This window comes from Ascaphus truei, chromosome 17, assembly GCF_040206685.1.
Source record: "Ascaphus truei isolate aAscTru1 chromosome 17, aAscTru1.hap1, whole genome shotgun sequence".
Taxonomy (NCBI): domain Eukaryota; kingdom Metazoa; phylum Chordata; class Amphibia; order Anura; family Ascaphidae; genus Ascaphus; species Ascaphus truei.
In genome coordinates, this window is record NC_134499.1 from 11,456,703 (window position 1) to 11,472,152 (window position 15,450).

At 63.9% G+C, this 15,450-nt stretch overlaps 1 protein-coding gene across 1 annotated transcript in view; it reads left to right on the top strand.

Moving 5' to 3' along the window:
- The window catches only part of SERHL2 (serine hydrolase like 2), a 67,573-nt gene that overhangs the window by 14,856 nt on the left and 37,267 nt on the right, over window positions 1–15,450 (top strand). The window lies entirely within an intron of this gene.

A 15,450-nucleotide genomic window follows, 5' to 3' on the forward strand; every position in this document is an offset into this window, starting at 1 on the left:
GCGGGGCCAGGATACAGGGCTGCGCAATGCGGGGCCAAGATACAGGGCTGCGCAATGCGGGGCCAAGATACAGGGCTGCGCAATGCGGGGCCCAGGATACAGGGCTGCGCAATGCGGGGCCCAGGATACAGGGCTGCGCAATGCGGGGCCAGGATACAGGGCTGCGCAATGCGGGGCCAAGATACAGGGCTGCGCAATGCGGGGCCAAGATACAGGGCTGCGCAATGCGGGGCCAAGATACAGGGCTGCGCAATGCGGGGCCAAGATACAGGGCTGCGCAATGCGGGGCCAAGATACAGGGCTGCGCAATGCGTGGCCAAGATACAGGGCTGCGCAATGCGGGGCCAGGATACAGGGCTGCGCAATGCGTGGCCAAGATACAGGGCTGCGCAAGGCGGGGCCAGGATACAGGGCTGCGCAATGCGTGGCCAAGATACAGGGCTGCGCAATGCGGGGCCAGGATACAGGGCTGCGCAATGCGGGGCCAAGATACAGGGCTGCGCAATGCGGGGCCAAGATACAGGGCTGCGCAATGCGGGGGCCAAGATACAGGGCTGCGCAATGCGGGGCCCAAGATACAGGGCTGCGCAATGCGGGGCGAAGATACAGGGCTGCGCAATGCGGGGCCCAAGATACAGGGCTGCGCAATGCGGGGCCAAGATACAGGGCTGCGCAATGCGGGGCCAAGATACAGGGCTGCGCAATGCGGGGCCAAGATACAGGGCCGCGCAATGCGTGGCCAAGATACAGGGCTGCGCAATGCGGGGCCAAGATACAGGGCTGCGCAATGCGGGGCCAGGATACAGGGCTGCGCAATGCGGGGCGAAGATGCAGAGCTGCGCAATGCGGGGCCAAGATACAGAGCTGCGCAATGCGGGGCCAAGATACAGGGCCGCGCAATGCGGGGCCAAGATACAGGGCTGCGCAATGCGGGGCCAAGATGCAGAGCTGCGCAATGCGGGGCCAAGATACAGAGCTGCGCAATGCGGGGCCAAGATGCAGAGCTGCGCAATGCGTGGCGAAGATACAGGGCTGCGCAATGCGGGGCCAAGATACAGGGCTGCGCAATGCGGGGCCCAAGATACAGGGCTGCGCAATGCGGGGCCAAGATACAGGGCTGCGCAATGCGGGGCCCAAGATACAGGGCTGCGCAATGCGGGGCCAAGATACAGGGCTGCGCAATGCGGGGCGAAGATACAGGGCTGCGCAATGCGGGGCCAAGATACAGGGCTGCGCAATGCGGGGCCAAGATACAGGGCTGCGCAATGCGTGGCGAAGATACAGGGCTGCGCAATGCGGGGCCAAGATACAGGGCTGCGCAATGCGGGGCCAAGATACAGGGCTGCGCAATGCGGGGCCAAGATACAGGGCTGCGCAGTGCGGGGCCAGTATACAGGGCTGCGCAATGCGGGGCCAAGATACAGGGCTGCGCAAAGCGGGGCCAAGATACAGAGCTGCGCAATGCGGGGCCAAGATACAGGGCTGCGCAATGCGGGGCCCAAGATACAGGGCTGCGCAATGCGGGGCCAAGATACAGGGCTGCGCAATGCGGGGCCCAAAATACAGAGCTGCGCAATGCGGGGCCAAGATACAGGGCTGCGCAATGCGGGGCCAAGATACAGGGCTGCGCAATGCGGGGCCAAGATACAGGGCTGCGCAATGCGGGGCCCAAGATACAGGGCTGCGCAATGCGGGGCCAAGATACAGGGCTGCGCAATGCGGGGCCAGGATACATGGCTGCGCAATGCGGGGCCCAAGATACAGAGCTGCGCAATGCGGGGCCAAGATACAGGGCTGCGCAATGCGGGGCCCAAGATACAGGGCTGCGCAATGCGTGGCCCAAGATACAGAGCTGCGCAATGCGGGGCCAAGATACAGAGCTGCGCAATGCGTGGCCAAGATACAGGGCTGCGCAATGCACTGCCAGGATACAGGGCTGCGCAATGCGTGGCCAGGATACAGGGCTGCGCAATGCGGGGCCAAGATACAGGGCTGCACAATGCGGGGCCAGGATACAGGGCTGCGCAATGCGGGGCCAAGATACAGGGCTGCGCAATGCGGGGCCCAAGATACAGAGCTGCGCAATGCGGGGCCAAGATACAGAGCTGCGCAATGCGTGGCCAAGATACAGGGCTGCGCAATGCACTGCCAGGATACAGGGCTGCGCAATGCGTGGCCAAGATACAGGGCTGCGCAATGCACTGCCAGGATACAGGGCTGCGCAATGCGTGGCCAGGATACAGGGCTGCGCAATGCGGGGCCAAGATACAGGGCTGCGCAATGCGGGGCCAAGATACAGGGCTGCGCAATGCGGGGCCAAGATACAGGGCTGCGCAATGCGGGGCCCAAGATACAGGGCTGCGCAATGCGGGGCCCAAGATACAGGGCTGCGCAATGCGGGGCGAAGATACAGGGCTGCGCAATGCGGGGCGAAGATACAGGGCTGCGCAATGCGGGGCCAAGATACAGAGCTGCGCAATGCGGGGCCAAGATACAGGGCTGCGCAATGCGGGGCCCAAGATACAGGGCTGCGCAATGCGGGGCCCAAGATACAGGGCTGCGCAATGCGGGGCCAAGATACAGGACTGCGCAATGCGGGGCCAAGATACAGGGCTGCGCAATGCGGGGCCAGGATACAGAGCTGCGCAATGCGGGGCCAAGATACAGGGCTGCGCAATGCGGGGCCCAAGATACAGGGCTGCGCAATGCGGGGGCCAAGATACAGGGCTGCGCAATGCGGGGCCAAGATACAGGGCTGCGCAATGCGGGGCGAAGATACAGGGCTGCGCAATGCGGGGCCCAAGATACAGGGCTGCGCAATGCGGGCCCAAGATACAGGGCTGCGCAATGCGTGGCCCAAGATACAGGGCTGCGCAATGCGGGGCCAAGATACAGGGCTGCGCAATGCGGGGGCCAAGATACAGGGCTGCGCAATGCGGGGCCCAAGATACAGGGCTGCGCAATGCGGGGCGAAGATACAGGGCTGCGCAATGCGGGGCCCAAGATACAGGGCTGCGCAATGCGGGGCCAAGATACAGGGCTGCGCAATGCGTGGCCCAAGATACAGGGCTGCGCAATGCGGGGCCAAGATACAGGGCTGCGCAATGCGGGGCCAAGATACAGGGCTGCGCAATGCGGGGCCAAGATACAGGGCTGCGCAATGCGGGGCCCAAGATACAGGGCTGCGCAATGCGGGGCCAAGATACAGGGCTTCGCAATGCGGGGCCAAGATACAGGGCTTCGCAATGCGGGGCCAAGATACAGGGCTGCGCAATGCGGGGCGAAGATACAGGGCTGAGCAATGCGGGGCCAAGATACAGAGCTGCGCAATGCGTGGCGAAGATACAGGGCTGCGCAATGCGGGGCCAAGATACAGGGCTGCGCAATGCGGGGCCCAAGATACAGGGCCGCGCAATGCGGGGCCAAGATACAGGGCCGCGCAATGCGGGGCCAAGATACAGGGCCGCGCAATGCGTGGCCAAGATACAGGGCCGCGCAATGCGGGGCCAAGATACAGGGCCGCGCAATGCGGGGCCAAGATACAGGGCTGCTCAATGCCGGGCCAAGATGCAGAGCTGCGCAATGCGGGGCCAAGATACAGAGCTGCGCAATGCGGGGCCAAGATGCAGAGCTGCGCAATGCGTGGCGAAGATACAGGGCTGCGCAATGCGGGGCCAAGATACAGGGCTGCGCAATGCGGGGCCCAAGATACAGGGCTGCGCAATGCGGGGCCAAGATACAGGGCTGCGCAATGCGGGGCCAAGATACAGGGCTGCGCAATGCGGGGCCCAAGATACAGGGCTGCGCAATGCGGGGCCAAGATACAGGGCTGCGCAATGCGGGGCGAAGATACAGGGCTGCGCAATGCGGGGCCAAGATACAGGGCTGCGCAATGCGGGGCCAAGATACAGGGCTGCGCAATGCGGGGCCAAGATACAGGGCTTCGCAATGCGGGGCGAAGATACAGGGCTGCGCAATGCGGGGCGAAGATACAGGGCTGCGCAATGCGGGGCCAAGATACAGAGCTGCGCAATGCGTGGCGAAGATACAGGGCTGCGCAATGCGGGGCCAAGATACAGGGCTGCGCAATGCGGGGCCCAAGATACAGGGCCGCGCAATGCGGGGCCAAGATACAGGGCCGCGCAATGCGGGGCCAAGATACAGGGCCGCGCAATGCGTGGCCAAGATACAGGGCCGCGCAATGCGGGGCCAAGATACAGGGCCGCGCAATGCGGGGCCAAGATACAGGGCTGCGCAATGCGGGGCCAAGATGCAGAGCTGCGCAATGCGGGGCCAAGATACAGAGCTGCGCAATGCGGGGCCAAGATGCAGAGCTGCGCAATGCGTGGCGAAGATACAGGGCTGCGCAATGCGGGGCCAAGATACAGGGCTGCGCAATGCGGGGCCCAAGATACAGGGCTGCGCAATGCGGGGCCAAGATACAGGGCTGCGCAATGCGGGGCCAAGATACAGGGCTGCGCAATGCGGGGCCCAAGATACAGGGCTGCGCAATGCGGGGCCAAGATACAGGGCTGCGCAATGCGGGGCGAAGATACAGGGCTGCGCAATGCGGGGCCAAGATACAGGGCTGCGCAATGCGGGGCCAAGATACAGGGCTGCGCAATGCGTGGCGAAGATACAGGGCTGCGCAATGCGGGGCCCAAGATACAGGGCTGCGCAATGCGGGGCCCAAGATACAGGGCTGCGCAATGCGGGGCCAAGATACAGGGCTGCGCAATGCAGGGCGAAGATACAGGGCTGCGCAATGCGGGGCCAGGATACAGGGCTGCGCAATGCGGGGCCAAGATACAGGGCTGCGCAATGCGGGGCCAAGATACAGGGCTGCGCAATGCGGGGCCAAGATACAGGGCTGCGCAATGCGGGGCCAAGATACAGGGCTGCACAATGCGGGGCCAGGATACATGGCTGCGCAATGCGGGGCCCAAGATACAGAGCTGCGCAATGCGGGGCCAAGATACAGGGCTGCGCAATGCGGGGCCCAAGATACAGGGCTGCGCAATGCGTGGCCCAAGATACAGAGCTGCGCAATGCGGGGCCAAGATACAGAGCTGCGCAATGCGTGGCCAAGATACAGGGCTGCGCAATGCACTGCCAGGATACAGGGCTGCGCAATGCGTGGCCAGGATACAGGGCTGCGCAATGCGGGGCCAAGATACAGGGCTGCGCAATGCGGGGCCAGGATACAGGGCTGCGCAATGCGGGGCCAAGATACAGGGCTGCGCAATGCGGGGCGAAGATACAGGGCTGCGCAATGCGGGGCGAAGATACAGGGCTGCGCAATGCGGGGCCAAGATACAGGGCTGCGCAATGCGGGGCCAAGATACAGGGCTGCGCAATGCGGGGCCAAGATACAGGGCTGCGCAATGCGGGGCCCAAGATACAGGGCTGCGCAATGCGGGGCCAAGATACAGGGCTGCGCAATGCGGGGCGAAGATACAGGGCTGCGCAATGCGGGGCCAAGATACAGGGCTGCGCAATGCGGGGCCAAGATACAGGGCTGCGCAATGCGTGGCGAAGATACAGGGCTGCGCAATGCGGGGCGAAGATACAGGGCTGCGCAATGCGGGGCCCAAGATACAGGGCTGCGCAATGCGGGGCCAAGATACAGGGCTGCGCAATGCGGGGCGAAGATACAGGGCTGCGCAATGCGGGGCCAGGATACAGGGCTGCGCAATGCGGGGCCAAGATACAGGGCTGCGCAATGCGGGGCCAAGATACAGGGCTGCGCAATGCGGGGCCAAGATACAGGGCTGCGCAATGCGGGGCCAAGATACAGGGCTGCACAATGCGGGGCCAGGATACATGGCTGCGCAATGCGGGGCCCAAGATACAGAGCTGCGCAATGCGGGGCCAAGATACAGGGCTGCGCAATGCGGGGCCCAAGATACAGGGCTGCGCAATGCGTGGCCCAAGATACAGAGCTGCGCAATGCGGGGCCAAGATACAGAGCTGCGCAATGCGTGGCCAAGATACAGGGCTGCGCAATGCACTGCCAGGATACAGGGCTGCGCAATGCGTGGCCAGGATACAGGGCTGCGCAATGCGGGGCCAAGATACAGGGCTGCGCAATGCGGGGCCAGGATACAGGGCTGCGCAATGCGGGGCCAAGATACAGGGCTGCGCAATGCGGGGCCCAAGATACAGAGCTGCGCAATGCGGGGCCAAGATACAGAGCTGCGCAATGCGTGGCCAAGATACAGGGCTGCGCAATGCACTGCCAGGATACAGGGCTGCGCAATGCGTGGCCAAGATACAGGGCTGCGCAATGCACTGCCAGGATACAGGGCTGCGCAATGCGTGGCCAGGATACAGGGCTGCGCAATGCGGGGCCAAGATACAGGGCTGCGCAATGCGGGGCCAAGATACAGGGCTGCGCAATGCGGGGCCAAGATACAGGGCTGCGCAATGCGGGGCCCAAGATACAGGGCTGCGCAATGCGGGGCCCAAGATACAGGGCTGCGCAATGCGGGGCCAAGATACAGGGCTGCGCAATGCGGGGCGAAGATACAGGGCTGCGCAATGCGGGGCCAAGATACAGGGCTGCGCAATGCGGGGCCAAGATACAGGGCTGCGCAATGCGGGGCCAAGATACAGGGCTGCGCAATGCGGGGCCCAAGATACAGGGCTGCGCAATGCGGGGCGAAGATACAGGGCTGCGCAATGCGGGGCGAAGATACAGGGCTGCGCAATGCGGGGCCAAGATACAGAGCTGCGCAATGCGGGGCCAAGATACAGGGCTGCGCAATGCGGGGCCCAAGATACAGGGCTGCGCAATGCGGGGCCCAAGATACAGGGCTGCGCAATGCGGGGCCAAGATACAGGGCTGCGCAATGCGGGGCCAAGATACAGGGCTGCGCAATGCGGGGCCCAAGATACAGGGCTGCGCAATGCGGGGCCAAGATACAGGGCTGCGCAATGCGGGGCGAAGATACAGGGCTGCGCAATGCGGGGCCAAGATACAGAGCTGCGCAATGCGGGGCCAAGATACAGGGCTGCGCAATGCGGGGCCCAAGATACAGGGCTGCGCAATGCGGGGCCCAAGATACAGGGCTGCGCAATGCGGGGCCAAGATACAGGGCTGCGCAATGCGGGGCCAAGATACAGGGCTGCGCAATGCGGGGCCAGGATACAGGGCTGCGCAATGCGGGGCCAAGATACAGGGCTGCGCAATGCGGGGCCAAGATACAGGGCTGCTCAATGCGGGGCCAAGATACAGGGCTGCGCAATGCGGGGGCCAAGATACAGGGCTGCGCAATGCGGGGCCCAAGATACAGGGCTGCGCAATGCGGGGCGAAGATACAGGGCTGCGCAATGCGGGGCCCAAGATACAGGGCTGCGCAATGCGGGGCCAAGATACAGGGCTGCGCAATGCGTGGCCCAAGATACAGGGCTGCGCAATGCGGGGCCAAGATACAGGGCTGCGCAATGCGGGGCCAAGATACAGGGCTGCGCAATGCGGGGCCAAGATACAGGGCTGCGCAATGCGGGGCCCAAGATACAGGGCTGCGCAATGCGGGGCCAAGATACAGGGCTTCGCAATGCGGGGCCAAGATACAGGGCTTCGCAATGCGGGGCCAAGATACAGGGCTGCGCAATGCGGGGCGAAGATACAGGGCTGAGCAATGCGGGGCCAAGATACAGAGCTGCGCAATGCGTGGCGAAGATACAGGGCTGCGCAATGCGGGGCCAAGATACAGGGCTGCGCAATGCGGGGCCCAAGATACAGGGCTGCGCAATGCGGGGCCAAGATACAGGGCCGCGCAATGCGGGGCCAAGATACAGGGCCGCGCAATGCGTGGCCAAGATACAGGGCCGCGCAATGCGGGGCCAAGATACAGGGCTGCGCAATGCGGGGCCAAGATGCAGAGCTGCGCAATGCGGGGCCAAGATACAGAGCTGCGCAATGCGGGGCCAAGATGCAGAGCTGCGCAATGCGTGGCGAAGATACAGGGCTGCGCAATGCGGGGCCAAGATACAGGGCTGCGCAATGCGGGGCCCAAGATACAGGGCTGCGCAATGCGGGGCCAAGATACAGGGCTGCGCAATGCGGGGCCAAGATACAGGGCTGCGCAATGCGGGGCCCAAGATACAGGGCTGCGCAATGCGGGGCCAAGATACAGGGCTGCGCAATCCGGGGCGAAGATACAGGGCTGCGCAATGCGGGGCCAAGATACAGGGCTGCTCAATGCGGGGCCAAGATACAGGGCTGCGCAATGCGGGGCCAAGATACAGGGCTTCGCAATGCGGGGCCAAGATACAGGGCTTCGCAATGCGGGGCGAAGATACAGGGCTGCGCAATGCGGGGCGAAGATACAGGGCTGCGCAATGCGGGGCCAAGATACAGAGCTGCGCAATGCGTGGCGAAGATACAGGGCTGCGCAATGCGGGGCCAAGATACAGGGCTGCGCAATGCGGGGCCCAAGATACAGGGCTGCGCAATGCGGGGCCAAGATACAGGGCCGCGCAATGCGGGGCCAAGATACAGGGCCGCGCAATGCGTGGCCAAGATACAGGGCCGCGCAATGCGGGGCCAAGATACAGGGCCGCGCAATGCGGGGCCAAGATACAGGGCTGCGCAATGCGGGGCCAAGATGCAGAGCTGCGCAATGCGGGGCCAAGATACAGAGCTGCGCAATGCGGGGCCAAGATGCAGAGCTGCGCAATGCGTGGCGAAGATACAGGGCTGCGCAATGCGGGGCCAAGATACAGGGCTGCGCAATGCGGGGCCCAAGATACAGGGCTGCGCAATGCGGGGCCAAGATTCAGGGCTGCGCAATGCGGGGCCAAGATACAGGGCTGCGCAATGCGGGGCCCAAGATACAGGGCTGCGCAATGCGGGGCCAAGATACAGGGCTGCGCAATGCGGGGCGAAGATACAGGGCTGCGCAATGCGGGGCCAAGATACAGGGCTGCGCAATGCGGGGCCAAGATACAGGGCTGCGCAATGCGTGGCGAAGATACAGGGCTGCGCAATGCGGGGCCCAAGATACAGGGCTGCGCAATGCGGGGCCAAGATACAGGGCTGCGCAATGCGGGGCGAAGATACAGGGCTGCGCAATGCGGGGCCAGGATACAGGGCTGCGCAATGCGGGGCCAAGATACAGGGCTGCGCAATGCGGGGCCAAGATACAGGGCTGCGCAATGCGGGGCCAAGATACAGGGCTGCGCAATGCGGGGCCAAGATACAGGGCTGCACAATGCGGGGCCAGGATACATGGCTGCGCAATGCGGGGCCCAAGATACAGAGCTGCGCAATGCGGGGCCAAGATACAGGGCTGCGCAATGCGGGGCCCAAGATACAGGGCTGCGCAATGCGTGGCCCAAGATACAGAGCTGCGCAATGCGGGGCCAAGATACAGAGCTGCGCAATGCGTGGCCAAGATACAGGGCTGCGCAATGCACTGCCAGGATACAGGGCTGCGCAATGCACTGCCAGGATACAGGGCTGCGCAATGCGGGGCCAAGATACAGGGCTGCGCAATGCGGGGCCCAAGATACAGAGCTGCGCAATGCGGGGCCAAGATACAGAGCTGCGCAATGCGTGGCCAAGATACAGGGCTGCGCAATGCACTGCCAGGATACAGGGCTGCGCAATGCGTGGCCAAGATACAGGGCTGCGCAATGCACTGCCAGGATACAGGGCTGCGCAATGCGTGGCCAGGATACAGGGCTGCGCAATGCGGGGCCAAGATACAGGGCTGCGCAATGCGGGGCCAAGATACAGGGCTGCGCAATGCGGGGCCAAGATACAGGGCTGCGCAATGCGGGGCCCAAGATACAGGGCTGCGCAATGCGGGGCCCAAGATACAGGGCTGCGCAATGCGGGGCCAAGATACAGGGCTGCGCAATGCGGGGCGAAGATACAGGGCTGCGCAATGCGGGGCCAAGATACAGGGCTGCGCAATGCGGGGCCAAGATACAGGGCTGCGCAATGCGGGGCCAAGATACAGGGCTGCGCAATGCGGGGCCCAAGATACAGGGCTGCGCAATGCGGGGCGAAGATACAGGGCTGCGCAATGCGGGGCCAAGATACAGGGCTGCGCAATGCGGGGCCAAGATACAGAGCTGCGCAATGCGGGGCCAAGATACAGGGCTGCGCAATGCGGGGCCCAAGATACAGGGCTGCGCAATGCGGGGCCCAAGATACAGGGCTGCGCAATGCGGGGCCAAGATACAGGGCTGCGCAATGCGGGGCCAAGATACAGGGCTGCGCAATGCGGGGCCCAAGATACAGGGCTGCGCAATGCGGGGCCAAGATACAGGGCTGCGCAATGCGGGGCGAAGATACAGGGCTGCGCAATGCGGGGCCAAGATACAGAGCTGCGCAATGCGGGGCCAAGATACAGGGCTGCGCAATGCGGGGCCCAAGATACAGGGCTGCGCAATGCGGGGCCCAAGATACAGGGCTGCGCAATGCGGGGCCAAGATACAGGGCTGCGCAATGCGGGGCCAAGATACAGGGCTGCGCAATGCGGGGCCAGGATACAGGGCTGCGCAATGCGGGGCCAAGATACAGGGCTGCGCAATGCGGGGCCAAGATACAGGGCTGCGCAATGCGGGGCCAAGATACAGGGCTGCGCAATGCGGGGGCCAAGATACAGGGCTGCGCAATGCGGGGCCCAAGATACAGGGCTGCGCAATGCGGGGCGAAGATACAGGGCTGCGCAATGCGGGGCCCAAGATACAGGGCTGCGCAATGCGGGGCCAAGATACAGGGCTGCGCAATGCGGGGCCAAGATACAGGGCTGCGCAATGCGGGGCCAAGATACAGGGCCGCGCAATGCGTGGCCAAGATACAGGGCCGCGCAATGCGGGGCCAAGATACAGGGCCGCGCAATGCGGGGCCAAGATACAGGGCTGCGCAATGCGGGGCCAAGATGCAGAGCTGCGCAATGCGGGGCCAAGATACAGAGCTGCGCAATGCGGGGCCAAGATGCAGAGCTGCGCAATGCGTGGCGAAGATACAGGGCTGCGCAATGCGGGGCCAAGATACAGGGCTGCGCAATGCGGGGCCCAAGATACAGGGCTGCGCAATGCGGGGCCAAGATACAGGGCTGCGCAATGCGGGGCCCAAGATACAGGGCTGCGCAATGCGGGGCCAAGATACAGGGCTGCGCAATGCGGGGCGAAGATACAGGGCTGCGCAATGCGGGGCCAAGATACAGGGCTGCGCAATGCGGGGCCAAGATACAGGGCTGCGCAATGCGTGGCGAAGATACAGGGCTGCGCAATGCGGGGCCAAGATACAGGGCTGCGCAATGCGGGGCCAAGATACAGGGCTGCGCAATGCGGGGCCAAGATACAGGGCTGCGCAGTGCGGGGCCAGTATACAGGGCTGCGCAATGCGGGGCCAAGATACAGGGCTGCGCAAAGCGGGGCCAAGATACAGAGCTGCGCAATGCGGGGCCAAGATACAGGGCTGCGCAATGCGGGGCCCAAGATACAGGGCTGCGCAATGCGGGGCCAAGATACAGGGCTGCGCAATGCGGGGCCCAAGATACAGAGCTGCGCAATGCGGGGCCAAGATACAGGGCTGCGCAATGCGGGGCCAAGATACAGGGCTGCGCAATGCGGGGCCAAGATACAGGGCTGCGCAATGCGGGGCCCAAGATACAGGGCTGCGCAATGCGGGGCCAAGATACAGGGCTGCGCAATGCGGGGCCCAAGATACAGAGCTGCGCAATGCGGGGCCAAGATACAGAGCTGCGCAATGCGTGGCCAAGATACAGGGCTGCGCAATGCACTGCCAGGATACAGGGCTGCGCAATGCGTGGCCAAGATACAGGGCTGCGCAATGCACTGCCAGGATACAGGGCTGCGCAATGCGTGGCCAGGATACAGGGCTGCGCAATGCGGGGCCAAGATACAGGGCTGCGCAATGCGGGGCCAAGATACAGGGCTGCGCAATGCGGGGCCCAAGATACAGGGCTGCGCAATGCGGGGCCCAAGATACAGGGCTGCGCAATGCGGGGCCAAGATACAGGGCTGCGCAATGCGGGGCGAAGATACAGGGCTGCGCAATGCGGGGCCAAGATACAGGGCTGCGCAATGCGGGGCCAAGATACAGGGCTGCGCAATGCGGGGCCCAAGATACAGGGCTGCGCAATGCGGGGCGAAGATACAGGGCTGCGCAATGCGGGGCCAAGATACAGGGCTGCGCAATGCGGGGCCAAGATACAGGGCTGCGCAATGCGGGGCCCAAGATACAGGGCTGCGCAATGCGGGGCGAAGATACAGGGCTGCGCAATGCGGGGCGAAGATACAGGGCTGCGCAATGCGGGGCGAAGATACAGGGCTGCGCAATGCGGGGCCAAGATACAGGGCTGCGCAATGCGTGGCGAAGATACAGGGCTGCGCAATGCGGGACCAAGATACAGGGCTGCGCAATGCGGGGCCAAGATACAGAGCTGCGCAATGCGTGGCGAAGATACAGGGCTGCGCAATGCGGGGCCAAGATACAGGGCTGCGCAATGCGGGGCCAAGATACAGGGCTGCGCAATGCGGGGCCAAGATACAGGGCTGCGCAGTGCGGGGCCAGTATACAGGGCTGCGCAATGCGGGGCCAAGATACAGGGCTGCGCAATGCGGGGCCAAGATACAGAGCTGCGCAATGCGGGGCCAAGATACAGGGCTGCGCAATGCGGGGCCCAAGATACAGGGCTGCGCAATGCGGGGCCAAGATACAGGGCTGCGCAATGCGGAGCCAAGATACAGGGCTACGCAATGCGTGGCCCAAGATACAGGGCTGCGCAATGCGGGGCCAAGATACAGGGCTGCGCAATGTGGGGCCAAGATACAGGGCTGCGCAATGCGGGGCCCAAGATACAGGGCTGCGCAATGCGGGGCCAAGATACAAGGCTGCGCAATGCGTGGCCCAAGATACAGGGCTGCGCAATGCGGGGCCCAAGATACAGGGCTGCGCAATGCGGGGCCAAGATACAGGGCTGCGCAATGCGGGGCCAGGATACAGGGCTGCGCAATGCGGGGCCAAGATACAGGGCTGCGCAATGCGGGGCCAGGATACAGGGCTGCGCAATGCGGGGCCAAGATACAGGGCTGCGCAATGCGTGGCCAAGATACAGGGCTGCGCAATGCGGGGCCAAGATACAGGGCTGCGCAATGCGTGGCCACGATACAGGGCTGCGCAATGCGGGGCCCAAGATACAGGGCTGCGCAATGCGGGGCCCAAGATACAGGGCTGCGCAATGCGGGGCCCAAGATACAGGGCTGCGAAATGCGGGGCCAAGATACAGGGCTGCGCAATGCGGGGCCAAGATACAGGGCTGCGCAATGCGGGGCCAAGATACAGGGCTGCGCAATGCGGGGCCAAGATACAGGGCTGCGCAATGCGGGGCCAAGATACAGGGCTGCGCAATGCGGGGCCAAGATACAGGGCTGCGCAATGCGTGGCCAAGATACAGGGCTGCGCAATGCGTGGCCAAGATACAGGGCTGCGCAATGCGTGGCCAAGATACAGGGCTGCGCAATGCGGGCCCAAGATACAGGGCTGCGCAATGCGGGGCCAAGATACAGGGCTGCGCAATGCGGGGCCAAGATACAGGGCTGCGCAATGCGGGGCCCAAGATACAGGGCTGCGCAATGCGGGGCCCAAGATACAGGGCTGCGCAATGCGGGGCCCAAGATACAGGGCTGCGCAATGCGGGGCCAGGATACAGGGCTGCGCAATGCGGGGCCAAGATACAGGGCTGCGCAATGCGGGGCCAAGATACAGGGCTGCGCAATGCGGGGCCAAGATACAGGGCTGCGCAATGCGGGGCGAAGATACAGGGCTGCGCAATGCGGGGCCCAAGATACAGGGCTGCGCAATGCGGGGCCCAAGATACAGAGCTGCGCAATGCGGGGCCAAGATACAGAGCTGCGCAATGCGTGGCCAAGATACAGGGCTGCGCAATGCACTGCCAGGATATAGGGCTGCGCAATGCGTGGCCAGGATACAGGGCTGCGCAATGCGGGGCCAAGATACAGGGCTGCGCAATGCGGGGCCAGGATACAGGGCTGCGCAATGCGGGGCCAAGATACAGAGCTGCGCAATGCGGGGCCAAGATACAGAGCTGCGCAATGCACTGCCAGGATACAGGGCTGCGCAATGCGTGGCCAAGATACAGGGCTGCGCAATGCACTGCCAAGATACAGGGCTGCGCAATGCGGGGCCAAGATACAGGGCTGCGCAATGCGGGGCCAAGATACAGGGCTGCGCAATGCGGGGCCAAGATACAGGGCTGCGCAATGCGGGGCCAAGATACAGGGCTGCGCAATGCGGGGCCAAGATACAGGGCTGCGCAATGCGGGGCGAAGATACAGGGCTGCGCAATGCAGGGCCAAGATACAGGGCTGCGCAATGCGGGGCCCAAGATACAGGGCTGCGCAATGCGGGGCCCAAGATACAGGGCTGCGCAATGCGGGGCCCAAGATACAGGGCTGCGCAATGTGGGGCCAAGATACAGGGCTGCGCAATGCGGGGCCAAGATACAGGGCTGCGCAATGCGGGGCCAAGATATAGGGCTGCGCAATGCGGGCCCAAGATACAGGGCTGCGCAATGCGGGGCCAAGATACAGGGCTGCGCAATGCGGGGCCAAGATACAGGGCTGGCAATGCGGGGCCAAGATACAGGGCTGCGCAATGCGGGGCCAAGATACAGGGCTGCGCAATGCGGGGCCAAGATACAGGGCTGCGCAATGCGGGGCCAAGATACAGGGCTGCGCAATGCGGGGCCCAAGATACAGGGCTGCGCAATGCGGGGCCAAGATACAGGGCTGCGCAATGCGGGGCCAAGATACAGGGCTGCGCAATGCGGGGCCAAGATACAGGGCTGCGCAATGCGGGGCCAAGATACAGGGCTGCGCAATGCGGGGCGAAGATACAGGGCTGCGCAATGCGGGGCCAAGATACAGGGCTGCGCAATGCGGGGCCCAAGATACAGGGCTGCGCAATGCGGGGCCCAAGATACAGGGCTGCGCAATGCGGGGCCCAAGATACAGGGCTGCGCAATGCGGGGCCCAAGATACAGGGCTGCGCAATGCGGGGCCCAAGATACAGGGCTGCGCAATGCGGGGCCAAGATACAGGGCTGCGCAATGCGGGGCCAAGATACAGGGCTGCGCAATGCGGGGCCAAGATACAGGGCTGCGCAATGCGGGCCCAAGATACAGGGCTGCGCAATGCGGGGCCAAGATACAGGGCTGCGCAATGCGGGGCCAAGATACAGGGCTGCGCAATGCGGGGCCCAAGATACAGGGCTGCGCAATGCGGGGCCCAAGATACAGGGCTGCGCAATGCGGGGCCCAAGATACAGGGCTGCGCAATGCGGGGCCAAGATACAGGGCTGCGCAATGCGGGGCCAAGATACAGGGCTGCGCAATGCGGGGCCAAAATACAGGGCTGCGCAATGCGGGGCCAAGATACAGGGCT